The sequence below is a fragment of the Chaetodon auriga genome, chromosome 11 (genome assembly GCF_051107435.1).
Source record: "Chaetodon auriga isolate fChaAug3 chromosome 11, fChaAug3.hap1, whole genome shotgun sequence".
NCBI classification, from domain to species: Eukaryota; Metazoa; Chordata; class Actinopteri; order Chaetodontiformes; family Chaetodontidae; genus Chaetodon; species Chaetodon auriga.
The window spans coordinates 3,723,251-3,737,928 of NC_135084.1; the positions used below are offsets into that span (position 1 = coordinate 3,723,251).

The 14,678-nt window shown below is 42.4% G+C and overlaps 1 pseudogene; it reads right to left on the reverse strand.

The window, feature by feature from the left end:
- Nucleotides 1-9,712: 9,712 nt before the first annotated feature.
- Nucleotides 9,713-12,140, reverse strand: LOC143328612 (THAP domain-containing protein 6-like; annotated as a pseudogene).
- Nucleotides 12,141-14,678: the final 2,538 nt, after the last annotated feature.

A 14,678-nucleotide genomic window follows, 5' to 3' on the forward strand; every position in this document is an offset into this window, starting at 1 on the left:
TCAGATTACCGTCTGTGCCCGTTGCCCTCAGTATAACTGTGCAACACTCATCCCCAAAATAGCTACAGACACCTTGTTCCTCAGCCTTTAATTTATCTATTGCAAATCAGTTTTGTAAAGTCATCTTAGTTGTAGTGTGCAATTGCAAATTGATTCCTTCCAATGATGATATTGTCCAGTTAATAAATCGCTGTTGGTTGTACCATAGGAAGTTCACCCATCTACTGTTACGTGCTATATAATGCCAGTTTATTATGGGGCCTACCACTGGTATCCATCCTGTCCCTTGTCCAGTCTTTAGTCCATAAAGCAGATAAAGTAATCATTGTAGGTGACTTAAATGTACATGTCGATGTTGATAATGACAGCCTTAGCACTGTGTTTATCTCAGTATTAGACTCAGTTGGCTTCTGTCAGAATGTACATGAACCGACTCACTATTTTAACCACACCCTCGACCTTGTTCTGACATATGACATTGAAATTGAAGACTTAATAGTCTCCTCACAGAATCCTCTTTTATCGGATCATCGTTTAATAACTTTTGAATTCACATTACCAGACTACGAGCCAGTAGGCAAAAATTCTTATACCAGACTCCTGTCTGATAGTGCTGTAGATTTAAGGATATGATCCCATCAGCATTTAATTCAATGCCATGTCTCAATACAACAGAGAATTCCTATGCTAACCTTTCTCCCTCCCAAATTGACTACTTGGTTGATAGTGCTACAGGCTCACTGCGTATGACACTTGACTCTGTTGCCCTCCTAAAAAAGAAGATTATAAAACAGAGGAGGTTAGCTCCATGGTATACCCCTCAAACCTGCAAAGTAAAGCAAACTTCACGAAAAATAGAAAGGAAATGGTGCTCTACCAAATTTGGAAGAATTTCGGTTCGCCTGGCAAGACAGTCTTAAAATATAAAGGAAAGTCCCCCACAGTGCCAGGGCAGCCTATGACTCTGCACTAATAGAGGAAAATAAGAACAGTCCCAGGTTTCTCTTCAGCACTGTAGCCAGGCTGACAGAGAGCCATAATTCTGTTGAACCGTGTATTCCTTTAGCTCTGAACAATAATGACTTCATGAGCTTCTTTGATAAGATAAGATAAGATAAGATAAGATAAGATAAGATAAGATAAGATATACCTTTAACCCTAACCCTAAAGTAGCTGTAATAAAACCTCTACTTAAAAAGCCTACTCTTGATCTAGGGGTTTTAGCCACCTATAGACAAATATCCAACCTTCCCGTTCTCTCAAAAACTCTTGAGAAAGCAGTTGCTAAGCAGCTGTGCTACTTTCTACACAAAAAGAGTTTATTTGAGGATTTCCAGTCAGGATTTAGAGTGCATCGTAGCACAGAGACAGCACTGGTTAAAGTTACAAATGACCTAATTGCATCTGATAAAGGATTTGTCTCTCTACTAGTCGTATTGGATCTTAGTGCTGCATTTGACACCCTTGACCATGGTATCCTTTTGCAGAGACTGGAGTACTTCATTGGCATTAAGGGAACTGCGCTAAGCTGGTTTAAATCCTACTTGTCAGATCGCTCTGAGTTTGTACACATTAATGATGACGTCTCTGTGCTCGCTGAAGTCAGCTATGGAGTTCCGCAGGGTTCTGTGCTTGGACCAATTCTATTCAACTTATATATGCTTCCTTTAGGGAAGATTATGCTATGCAGATGATACCCAGCTATATTTATCAATGAAGCCAGAAGAAACTAGTCTAACTAGACTACAAGCATGTCTTCAGGGCACAAAGACCTGGATGACCTGCAATTTTCTGATACTAAACTGAGACAAAACTGAAGTTAGAGTACTAGGCCCTAAACATGTTAGAAACTCACTTTCTGATGACATAGCAGTTATGGATGGCATTGCGCTGGCCTCCAGCACCACTGTAAAGAATCTGGGAGTTATCTTTGATCAGGACATGTCCTTTCACTCCCATGTAAAACAAATTTCAAAGACTGCCTTTTTCCACCTGCGTATCATTGCAAAAATCCTTACTATCAGGCTGCCCAAATTTGTTGCTGAATATCTCCAGTTGCTCCAGAACGCTGCAGCATGTGTTCTGACAAAAACGAGGAAGAGAGATCATATTTCTCAGATATTAGCCACTCTGCACTGGCTCCCTGTAAAGTTAAGAATAGAATTTAAAATTCTCCTCCTTACTTACAAAACCATAAATGGCCAGGCACCTTCTTATCTTAAAGGGCTCATAGTACCTTATTACCCCACTCAAACACTGTGTTCCCAGAATGCAGGCCTACTTATGGTTCATAAAGACTTCAAAAGCAGAACAGGAGCCAGAGCATTTAGCTATCAAGCTCCTCTCCTGTGGAACCATCTTCCAGTCTTTGCCCAGGGGGCAGATACTGTCTCTACATTTAAGAGTAGGCTTAAAACTTTCCTTTTTGATAAAGCTTATAGTTAGGGCTGACTCAGGCTTGCCCTGGACCAGCCCCTACTTATGCTGCTATAGCATTAGCCTGTCGGGGGACCTCCAAAGATACACCAAGCTCCTCTGTCCTTCTCTCCCTCTCCATCTGCACGCTTTCATGTCCTACCACGGTGTGTTACTAACTTAGCTCCTTCCCCAGAGTCTCTGTGCTTTGTCGTCTCACAGGTTCCCACGGGTAGTGGCTGAATCTGGATTGTGGATTACAGCTGTGACTCCTGCCATACTACTGTTATTACATCCACTGTCATTGTTACTGTGATTGCATTTCTGTCTGTCTCTTTCTGTCTCTCTCTCTCTCTCTCTCTCTCTCTCTCTGACTGCATTTCTGTCTGTCTGTCTCTCTCTGTCTGTCTCACTCTCTCTCTCTCGCTCTCCCTCTCTCACCCAACCGGTCGAGGCAGATGGCCGCCCACCCAGAGCCTGGTTCTGTCTGAGGTTTCTGCCTGTTAAAAGGAAGTTTTCCTCACCGCTGTCGCCAAGTGCTTGCTCATGAGGGAATTGTTGGGTCTCCGTAGATAAAAGAGCTCGGCCTGTACCAGCTCTATATGGAAAGTGTCCTGAGACAACTTTTGTTGTGATTTGGCGCTATACGAATAAAACTGAATTGAACTGAATTGAATGGAGTTGAATTGATTTTGCCTGATACTCACCAGTGAATCCACTTCCTCTACATCAACAGGGGCTCTCTTCTAGTCCTCGAATATGCTTCCTGCACATCAAAGACGCTTTTGATTACACTTCCTCAACATTAAGCTTCATTTACTTCTTGCTAGGATCTGTGTCACTTCTTACCTCTATCGAATACACTTCCCAAACATAAAAAAAGGTGTTCTCTAAATTCACTTCCTCAACATTAAAGGTTTATCCTTTACCTGGGCGGACCACACCCTTCACTCAGAATTTGCAGAAAATAAAGGCTCTGCTTACCTTTAGACTTTTGGGCCCGAGGGTCTGGTAGCAGAGTGTGGACGTGTTGGTGGATTCCTCAGGATTCTATCCCCTCCTGGCTGGCTCACCGAAAATTAATGTGGTGTATTGGAACCGAGGCCCCAAGCCACATGGACCAAGAATTCTAAGTTTTTAGCTATGCTCAATTGTTCAAGAAAATGTTCTTGTTGGTGTTCAATGAAATCATCAGCAGGAGTCAGAGTTCTGGGTAGCAAAGACTTTTATGTCGACACAAAAGGAGAGTTGTTCAACGTGCACACAAGATACACATGAAGAGCTCTGATCTAAAATGGCTGGTGCCTCTGCTTTATACAGTTGGGACTGTACTTGTCCACGCCTATTGTATTGTCCTTTCCCTAAACATTGTATGAGTCTTAATCTTAATGCACCATTAGGTAATTTCTCAACATATATTAGCAGATGGCTTTTTCTGTGTCAGTGGTGAGCAATTCATTTTCTTAAGGGGCCACTTGAGAAACCAGGACTGTTGTGGAAGGCCGGACCAATAGGTTGAACTCAACTCTTAAATGTGGCATGATCGAACTGTCAAAACAACACATGGAGCAAGAGAAAGAGCTCACTGACCTTTATAAGTCCCAGATGTGTGGAGTGTGAAGATGTGTGTATTGACGGTGGCAGACTTCTTCTAGATGATCACAACCATCTTCTTGCAGATAACCTTGCCCTGGCAGGCCTTGCATTCTCTCTCTGGACTGATACCAATGAAGTGCCTGAAATGAGAATAGTGTGGATCACAGACTGAAAGGAGAACAAGGTGCAGTTTGGGTCTTACATAAAGTGATATGTGTTGCAAACTGGTACTAAATTTCATATGATAGCAGCATCAGAATGCATCTCACCTTGTGTAAATGTCTGTAAACTCAAAGAATAATGTCCATCAATGAAATGCATACCAAGCTGTATCAAATGAGAGTAAAAGGCCTTCAAGTTCTCACATATTGTACTGTAGAAGTCCATATGACGTTAATTCAACTACACTTGTGAAACTTGGCCTACCCACACCTTTGTCCTTAATGTCTGTATGTGTGACAAAGTCAACAAGTTTTGAAAAGCACACTGTAAATTTAAATGAAGTGTATTTTTATGAATTCTCATGTGCATTACAGAAGCAAATATCACAACACAGTTATGAACACAGCTCTGACAAGGGAACATTTTTGCTTGCAATGCAAGTAACCCACACAAGTGCTGGACTTAATTAGTGTTGACACAATGCAGAATTAAACATATTCTGCATTGACCTTAGACCAAAACAACAAAGCACAGAAAGCCCAGGATAATTACTGGCTGCTCTTTCTTCGTGTTTGCACCTAATGATATAAAAAAGGGATAATATTACATTTGCATGCAGAGAAACTGGACCCAAATGCTTAACTCAGACAGGTGTAGAGTTTAAAGGTAACAGTTTGATGAGTATTCAAAAACAGACAAGCCTCGTAGAGCCTCAAACAAAGGGAATGACAAGAGAGTGAACAGGCTGGAGAGAAATCCAGATCCAGAGGTCTCCTCTGGGACAGACTAACAAAGCACAGACTGAAGTCCAACTAGACACAAAAAAAAAAAAAAAAAAACAGGAGTCCCAGTTGTTACCACAAGGATGGACAGACGGTTCGATGAATACTGGATAGAAGGCCAGGGTTTAAATAATGTGGCAGCGCGTGAGTCTTGATTGAACAATTGAGAGCAGGTGTGCTCAAGAGAGGAGGAGGCCAGAACAGACCTGTCAGCTACACCCTGCAGTAAAACAAATACACAACAGACAGGAAAGAGACAGAGGGGAAGGGAAACACAACAACACAATTGGGAAAGGAGAGGAAAACTGTAGACCCTAACAGAAATGACTAGCTACAAACAACAGCTACTAATCACAAAGTCACAGTGTGAGCTATTCAAATTACAGCCTCACTGAAGTAACATTTTCAAATCAAACACCCACTTGCTAGGCAGCGAGCTTGCTGGGCATCAGTTTTTAGGTATTATTTTTGATTACCTTCATTAATAAGATCCTGATGAAGAAAATACAGTTGTTTTTAATAGTGTCCCCTCACAAGATCCTATTGGGAAATTATTTCTAACTTTTCTTTCCTAATGGTTAATTAACTTACAATTTTTGACAAAACAGTAATAATTACAAGATCTAAAACTACCAAACGTAGACTATCAATACCTCTCATCAAGATCCAGCATTCTCCAAGCAACAACCAGTTGGCAAAAAATACTGTAGCATACCATAAATTAAAACACTAACATCGTGTTTAGGGCCTAAATTGTCTGTAGGAGCACTCCTGGGTCTCAGCTAGTGACATTCTGGATCTGGTCTTGATTGAAGACTTCCACCATCACCATCATGACCTGCCTGGAGGGACATCAGGAGCCATTCCACGAGAAGGAAAAACATGTTTTTACAGACAAGAAAAAAAGAAAATACAAATGCTTTGATCAGGTATTGCATTACAGTTTATTGTTGTAGTCGTCATTTGTTGCATTCTGCAGGGAGTTACAGCTTGAAGGTAATATAGACTGAAGCAACACCGTAGTACATGCATGATGCTGTCACAGCTTGAGGCTTCTTGTGTAGACTTCCAACTCGTCCCCTGGACACACTGTACTGGGATAGTTTCCCTCAGAGACACAGACCTACAGAGGTCTCACTTTGGTGGAACGGTGGCACTCACAGCTAGAAGGTCATGGGTTCGATTCCCACCTGGGGCGCTGTGAGTGCTGGGGGCTGTCAAATTCCTCTGGTCTGAAGTGTTAAATGTAGGGCACAGATGACTGACTAGCAGAAAACCATTCCAGCTGTTTCCTACTTCTTTCTGAGCTCTTTATTTTTGGGAAACCTACAGAGTGTATGAAAAGGTAACCAACTAACAACAATCAGCGTAGTTACTTCGGGCCACTTTAGTCAGGAAAGACTTCGTTGTTCGGAGGCTGGGTTCGCACAGGAATCCACAGTATTTATTTGCGGGACTTCATGTTATAGCCACAAAGTCAGCATATTCTGTATGTAAAGTTATGTTATAATGGCCACATACAATCAAAAGTTGTTTTTTTTTCATTCTTACCTGTGAAAGGTAATCCCTTGCGATCGAGTTTGGAGTGTAAACCTGTTGGTACAATTCCACGCTACACAAGAATGCGGCAGCTTCTCTGCTCGCTCCTGCCACATTCAATATGGCGGCGAGGTTGGCATAGGACTCCAGCGCTCAATGTGGCATCTACGTGTATATGTCTATGGTTGTCTCCCCCAGGCACACGGAGAATCTTCTCTGTTGCAGCCTTTTTTTCTGCTTGCTATTGTTCTTAGCTCTCGTAAAAGGACGAAATGCAGATACAACAGTAAAATAACAGCTTGGGCTGTTCAGCAGGGTCCTCTGTGAGCGCTCTGCTCATTCATGTGCAAATGAGACGAAATGTGAAACAATCTGCGCAGTTAGACCAGTCTATAGACCCCCATTTGGTCATTCGAGGGGCAGGACCCAAGTTCATAGACATATAAAGAGTAGACGCCACATCGACCGCTACTGCCTATTGGCGCCGATGAGCTGTGGGGCTGCCATCTTGGACCGGTCACCCGCTCCACTCAGCGCTGTTTGGCAGGCGCATTTAATCCATCATAACCCTTGACTACTAGACTGATTTTCACGCGTTTTTTTTTGTTTGTTTGTTTGCACAGACTAATATATGAGAGAGAAGCAGATAGTGGCAGTAAAGTCAACTATTTTAATAATTTGAAGAGACAATTTATGATTAGGCTATATATAAATATTTGCATATCTAAACAAAATACTGAGTAATGAATACATTAAATTTCTATATAAAACATAACAATAGATAGAAGTTATATATATCAGAGAAAATGAATATATATATAAATCATATATGGAGTATCAATATCATTCATATATAGACATATATATCAGATATAGTTATATATCAGAGAAAACTATAATATATATAAATCATACATAGAGTATCAATATAATAAGAGAAGTGAGTTTGGCAATGTGGTGCAGCCTTATCTTGAGAAACACAGGCACAACCAATGACAACAAGGTGGAATGATGGTTGTCGATACCAAACTGCGTCTCCTCAATGTGTTCCCCAAGCAGAAAAACATCCTCTGTTCCAATCTCCTCCTGGACGATGTGTGTGACTGTTGACACCTTTGGAGCCTGCTTTGTTGAAGCCTGGCAAATCACCCTCTGCAACTCTCAGCACCTTATAATAATAATAACAGCACACATCACAGGACAGCTTTCGTAGAATCTGCTGGACAACAAATCCTGCTATGTAGACCACAGCATTTTCTACCAGACCACCAAATCAAGTCGGAAGATAACTGTGGTCACACACAACAGCCGAAATGTTGGTGAATGGAGATGGGTGCTCTTCAGCAGTTTCAGCAGAGGACATCTCTACTGCAGACAGGGACACAGTGTCATCTTGGGCTGCCACATTGCCGGTCTCACTAGGTGACACACCACACCGAACCATCAGACGGCGGAAGATGGCCTGGAACTGGCATGCAGATGGATTGTTATTCCAGCTGCCTTGTATGGAAAACAGGCACACAATACATAAGTACTCCCAAGACATAACATATAAAGATATTAATTAAGTATATTTTCAGAATTTATTGTAATTAAAATAACATCAACCCTACCGGACGCTCTGATTGAATTAAATAGGAGCTCCAAGTGATCCTGGCTGAACCTGTAGGTGAGCACATACCACTGAACTTGGAGCAGTTCAGGAATCATCAGCATCAATGTCTCAATACTGATGACAAGTCTGATGACAGACAAGTACCTGCAAAAGAAAAAGTATTTATTACTCTGATCATGGTGAAACAAGACACCCCAAGAAAGCACCATGTAATTTTGTTCATTCAAAGCAGTAAAGTGAATTTGCCATCACATCCATCAGTAATGTGTAATCACCAATTCTTGGTTGCCTATCACAGGGATGCAAACTCACAGAGAATGAAAATGGTAGACAGCTACCAGGGCGGATAGATAAGTAGTTTGCATCCATGTTTTTAGGAATGGGATCAGTTTCTTGTTTACCTTATACAGTATACTTTTAGGACACTTAACTAACTTGGAACAATGTAATTGCAGAACTGGGAGAACTTGAGAACAAGAACACATGCAACACCTACCATTTTGACACCTACATGTACTTGATATTGTGTAATACATACCATTTCGAAACATCGAGGACCTGAAACACACTGAAAACAAGACAATTCCGACATAAACAAAACACTGAAAAACATTTCAATAAGCATCATGTTAGCATACATACCGTTATGACACTTGTGTGGGACTGAATACAAAACAATTTGAATTGAGAGACAAAACTAAAGAAAAAACATTGTAACAGTAGCATCATATGAACCTGACGTAGAGAACGGAGCATCTTAGGAACTCGATGCATAAGGGAACAAAGTGTCGTTGAACTCGTGTCATGAACTTTTCATGCATGAATAACAAGCACTATTTTAATAGACCTCTTCGATCGGTGAAGGGGTGTTCCATCTTTTGTCACCAAAGTGAGCAAGTACTCCCTGCCTCTCAACAAAAATGCTTTTCTCTCCGTGCAATTCAAAGCACCCAAGGGAGCTTTGAATCCTTTGGCACGAGGATTGCGTCCATTCATTATGTCGAACAGCCTGTCAGTCATCTATAAAGAAATACCGGCATCTACATCACTATCATTACAGGGTTTCATTAGGCATCAGATAGTTGAAGTCAATACTTATCTATTCAAAATATAACAGAGTACTTATTTCTAAACTGTATGTTCAACGAGTTAATATACAAGTATTAGTATTTGTTTAACTTCCTTATTTCCATAGGTCTGCTTTGTAATACAGTAAATTTCAGAGCTTTACCACACTAAAATTTGTGAAGGTATGTATAAGGTTATGTACAAACTTTTGTATTTATTATGAATATGCAAAATCACAGTTTATGACAATATTTGCATGTTGAATTTAGAGTCAGTCAGAATTGTCAACAAATTGTTCCTGATGCTCAAATCAAATTTTAATAATTTTTTTTTTTTAAACATGTGCGGTACATGTCCTATAATCATTAATTGTATTACCTCAATGAATTCTGCTGTTGCCTCTGTTCAAACAAGTACAAACAGCAAAATGTGATCATCCCATCCAGCCATAACTGCAAAGGATCAGACAACAATATTTAGATATAACTTCTAGCAGCAGAGTCATAACTTGTACAAATAGGTCTACAACCGGATGCGGGAAACTGGTTTGAAGCGGCTCTTGTGGGTCTCCCTTCAGCTCACACCCAAGATGGTTGCACATGCTGACATTGGAGGCATGTCCATCCATAGTTACACATACCGCCTGAATGCCCTGTGCATGCAGCTCCTCCAAAGCATGACTGAGAAGGACCGTTTGTGTGTCTGGAGACAGAGACTTAGTCAGGTAGTATGCAATGGGAGCCTTCCAATGTCCTTGTAGGCCAACCTCCATGAATGCAAGAGCCTCAGTAGCAACATCAGTCTCACTGCTTCCATCACCCATGTCCACAAATCCAGACATTGACTGGGTATTTGGATTATATTGTACATGTTTTCTGATGGCCATGGCATCCAACATGAGTGCAACACATCCATGTTTAGCCTGGTCCTCCTGGCATCTTCCTCCAGCATCATCTTGTTCAGGCCAGACTTGTCATCCACCAAACGCAGCCACCTGTAAAAAAAAAAAAAATTGAGAACTAGCTATTTAACGTGCTTGCATCATGGACTACATTAAGACTACCTTTGCAATGTATGTGGTTGTGGGAGGGGAAAATGTTGAGTCTCTCTAAGGACTGCCTTTGGACCATGTAGATGGAGCGTGAGCGCAAACTCCCTGTAGTCTTTTGTATACTCACGGCCCTGCTTTGCCATGAAGTCTATCTGAAGATCTGAAATTTTATGAGCAAAAATGAACAAGTCCCCTTCAGATAATAACTAAGGAGTTTAATAAAGAGTGTAAGAATAACATGTACATGAATTTCAAAGTGCTAATTTCATTTTACCTGAGTAGAATTCAAGCCTCTGTTTGAGCTCTTCATTAATGAGGTTCTTTTCCCTCAAATCCCCCAAAAGACTCTGTACTGTGGTCTTTGCCCTCTTTCCTCTGTCCATGGCGTTCTTCTTCTCTCGCTCCAGACTTTCCACTCTTGCTAGGGCTTCATCGAGTCTGGTCTTAAGAGCGGTAGGAGAAGCAGGCAAAGCATAGCCATGATCCTAGAGAGAGGGATGAACATGGTTTGAGTGATGTTTCACTTCACACACATCACTTTGACACCGCTAGTGTATGGCCCACATTCTTTCTTATAGTCATCACCTGTCAAAGCCACTGCCAGCACCGTGTGTGTGTGTGTGTGTGTGTGTGTGTGTGTGTGTGTGTGTGTGTGTGTGTGTGTGTGTGTGTGTGTGTGTTTGTGTGTGCGTGTGTTTGTGTGTGTGTGTGTGAGTATGAGTGTGTGTGTCAGGAATGCATGTTCAACATGTCTTCAATTGCGTGTGAATGGGTTTATTTGTGAGTGTGTTTAATATGAGTGGCAGCAAACAAGTGAGATTTGAATATGTCCAGGACCATTATGATATGATGTTTACAGCAGAAATACTCACATCATTAGGCTGAGGTTGTGGGTGTGAGGTTCCACTTTCTGGATCATCCTGAGAGGCCACAGACAGGCTCTCTTCAGCTCTTCTGGAGGTAGATGTAGTCCTGCCCTTTTCCAGCTAAAATGAAGAAGAATATACAGGGGTAAGAATCTCACCCTGCCCTGTGATTGATAATAGAATATTGACATTTATGAATGCTAATAGCCTTATGATGATACACCTACTCTTTGGAGGTGAACTGGGAAGCTGAAGATGGATGGAATAACACCATGTCTGAGTCGGACAATCTGACCTGTCCTATCAAAATCGCCCTGCTTAAAATGTTCACACCAAAGCACTGAGGAGTCACTTGCAGTGAATCCTTCCCTCCTCAAAGCCATTTCCCACTTCTTCCTTATATCTTTGTCTTTGGGAAACCTTCAAAATGAAAACGGGAGATTTGGGAGAGTCTACACAAAAACATTTTACAGAGGTCAAGCTTATTTTCTTCCTTCAAATTTCTTACAACCTTTCTTCAACAAAACTCCTATTTTGATGCATATCTGTTGATAATGAACCAAAACTGCTAAAACTGTGAATAAGCTTGTTTGCAAACTATTCTACAGTCAGATGTTCAGTTGTCTGTATTTTTAAGTAAGTGGGGTGGATATGAGACATGAGAGGTAGCTTACTGTTGTTAGAGTGAATTACATGTGAATCATACAGTCTGTGCCACCTGTGTAAAATTCGCTGGTCAATGTTATACCAGTAATATTTGTTTTATTTCTACAATAGCATTCTTGTGTCAGTTGTAATCTAAGTCAGTGTTATGGAATTTGACTTATAAAGTCTCAGTTCATAGATGGGTGAATGCCGGCACTTAACATAGCCTAGCTAGCTGGCTATGATTTCGCTGGTGGGCATAAATACAGTACAGTAATATTCGATTCACAAAATACAACCAATAGTAATGTTCAATCTTACTTGTGAAAAGTAATCCCCCATGCCCTGTTTTCGACGGTCCACCGATTTGAACAGGAATATGCTGCACAGTGCTCTGGCATCTCGTTCCTTCTGCTGCTCAACTAGGAGTACGATGACAGGTCCTAGATGGTAGCCACATTTCTTGCGCCCCAGCAACCAATGCAACGTCTACTGTTAATATGTCTATGGTGCTAACATGAAATATACTATCTCTGGGCTTACTTCCTTCTGGATCATCATTGGTGTTACTATGGTGAACTTGGGCATAGGTTGGCACACCCCCCACCCGCCAGAAACCCCCTCCTCTTTATGCAAACAACCAGGACCATCGCAGGCGATCTCAAACTAACACAGAGTCATAGGAGCAGGTATTCACAGCATTTTTTCGAGCTGGAATATAACTTTTGACCACAAAACAGCAAAGGTGACATACTGTATGATTTTGCGAAATATTTTTCTGCTACTGTTTGGCTGCTGGCTCACCGAGATTTCGTCATACAGCGAGGAGGCAGACATTGTCGTGATCATCAGACTCTCTGCTTTCATATAATACCAGGCTTGTGTGGCGTGTGTGAAGTGGTGAACACAGCAGACGCTCTAAAGTGGACATACACTATTTTTGTGTTTTCATTATATGCCCATCTGATTTATTGCTGTATGAATTATGTTTTGTTTGGGTGGCAATGCTTGGTAGAGGCTTTTAGCAGAGTTTCTCCCAATCATTCTGGTATGCTACAAGTTAGAATTGGTGCTTCCTAGCATGAGCACTGGCCATCTGAACTGCACGCATCTCACCAGCACCCTGTACAGGGGGCGTTTGTATTAAAGAGATTTTAAGGTAATTGGCAGACCTCTATTAAAGCTGACATGTGGTTACAGCAATCTGTATTAAGCCTGATATGACTCTCTTGTTTAGGATACTAAGCAGGATATTTGCTTAGCAACACTATAAACAACATTTCAATGTGGCACATACTAATCTTCACTTTGTAGATTACACATGCTCTCAATTTCTGCACCAGTGCTCACTAGTTTTTAACCAGCAGCCCCACACTTATTCCACCCATCAATCGAAAATAGCGTTCGTGATGAGCCTACTGACCGGTCAAGCCGCAGCTTGGTCTTTAGCCATCTCAAGTGAACACTCAGACATAACTACGAACTACACTCTCTTCTCAGACGAAATGAAAAGAGTTTTTGATCAACCCGTGAAGGGCAGACAAGCCGTGAGTCAACTGCTCGATCTACGGCAGGGAACTCAGTCGGTCTCACAATATGCCATCACGTTCCGCATTCTAGCTGCAGAAAGTGGGTGGGGGGACCCGGCCCTACAGGCAATTTTTGTAAAAGGGTTGTCGGGGGAAATTAAAGACGAGCTGGCTGTCTGGGAGGAGAGCTCCTCTCTGAACAGCCTCATTGAATTTGCCATCTGCTTCGACAACCGCATAAGGGAAAGACGCAGGGAGAGATCAGATAGATCCCGATGGCAATGACCAGTCGTTTTCCAACCCACCTCTGTTGCACCCGCGCCATCTGCCCGAGGAGATGACCACCAGACATCCGAAGCCCTACCCAGCCCGACCAAAGAGCCCATGCAGCTGAGACGAGCCCGTCTCTCCCCGGCTGAGCGTCAGCGACGGGTTCGGGACAAGCTGTTTATCTACTGCGGTCAAAACAGTCACTTCCTGAGACACTGCCCGGAGCTGCCAAAAGACCAGGCTCACCAGCAGGACGGAGGTCGCTGGTGAGCCAGATCTCCTCATCATCCTCGGTCCGGATCCAGGTATCAGGTAAGATACACGGGCCCCAACAAACTCTCCCGGTTCAAGTTTTGTTGGACTCCGGTGCTGATGATAATTTTATAGACATTGACTTTGTTAAAGCTAATAATCTTCCCATGCACAAACTGACCACACCGAAAGAGGTGCTAGCCATCGACGGGAAATTGCTGGAAATGGTAACACACAGAACAGCGCCCCTTAAGTTAATCCTCTCAAGCAATCACCATGAGTATATAGAACTGTTTGTTATATCGTCTCCACTCACCTCTGTTATTCTGGGTATTCCCTGGCTGAAGCAACACAACCCGCACATAGACTGGGCCACTGCCACCATCCGCGACTGGAGTACACACTGCCAGGCGCATTGCCTAAAGTCAGCGGTTTCAACTAGACCCGCTGGCCCAGTCCACTCTCCGGAGGTAATAGACTTAACCAACGTACCACGTGAGTATCATGATCTCAAGGAGGTGTTCAGTAAAGACTCTGCTTGTTCTCTTCCACCACACCGTCCTTACGACTGCGCCATATACTTGCTCCCTGGGGCGTCTTTTCCCACAGCGAGGCTGTATAATCTCTCCAGGCCTACATAAACATACATAAACGACTCCATGGCTGCCGGGCTTATCAGACCATCCTCCTCACCGCTCGGGGCGGGGTTCTTCTTCGTGGAAAAGAAGGACAAGACACTCCGCCCCTGCATAGACTACACCGGTCTAAATGAAATTACGGTAAAAAACAAGTACCCTCTTCCTCTTATAGACTCTGCCTTCGGTCCCCTACAATGAGCCATGATCTTCACCAAGCTAGATCAACGCAACGCTTATCACCTGGTGCGGA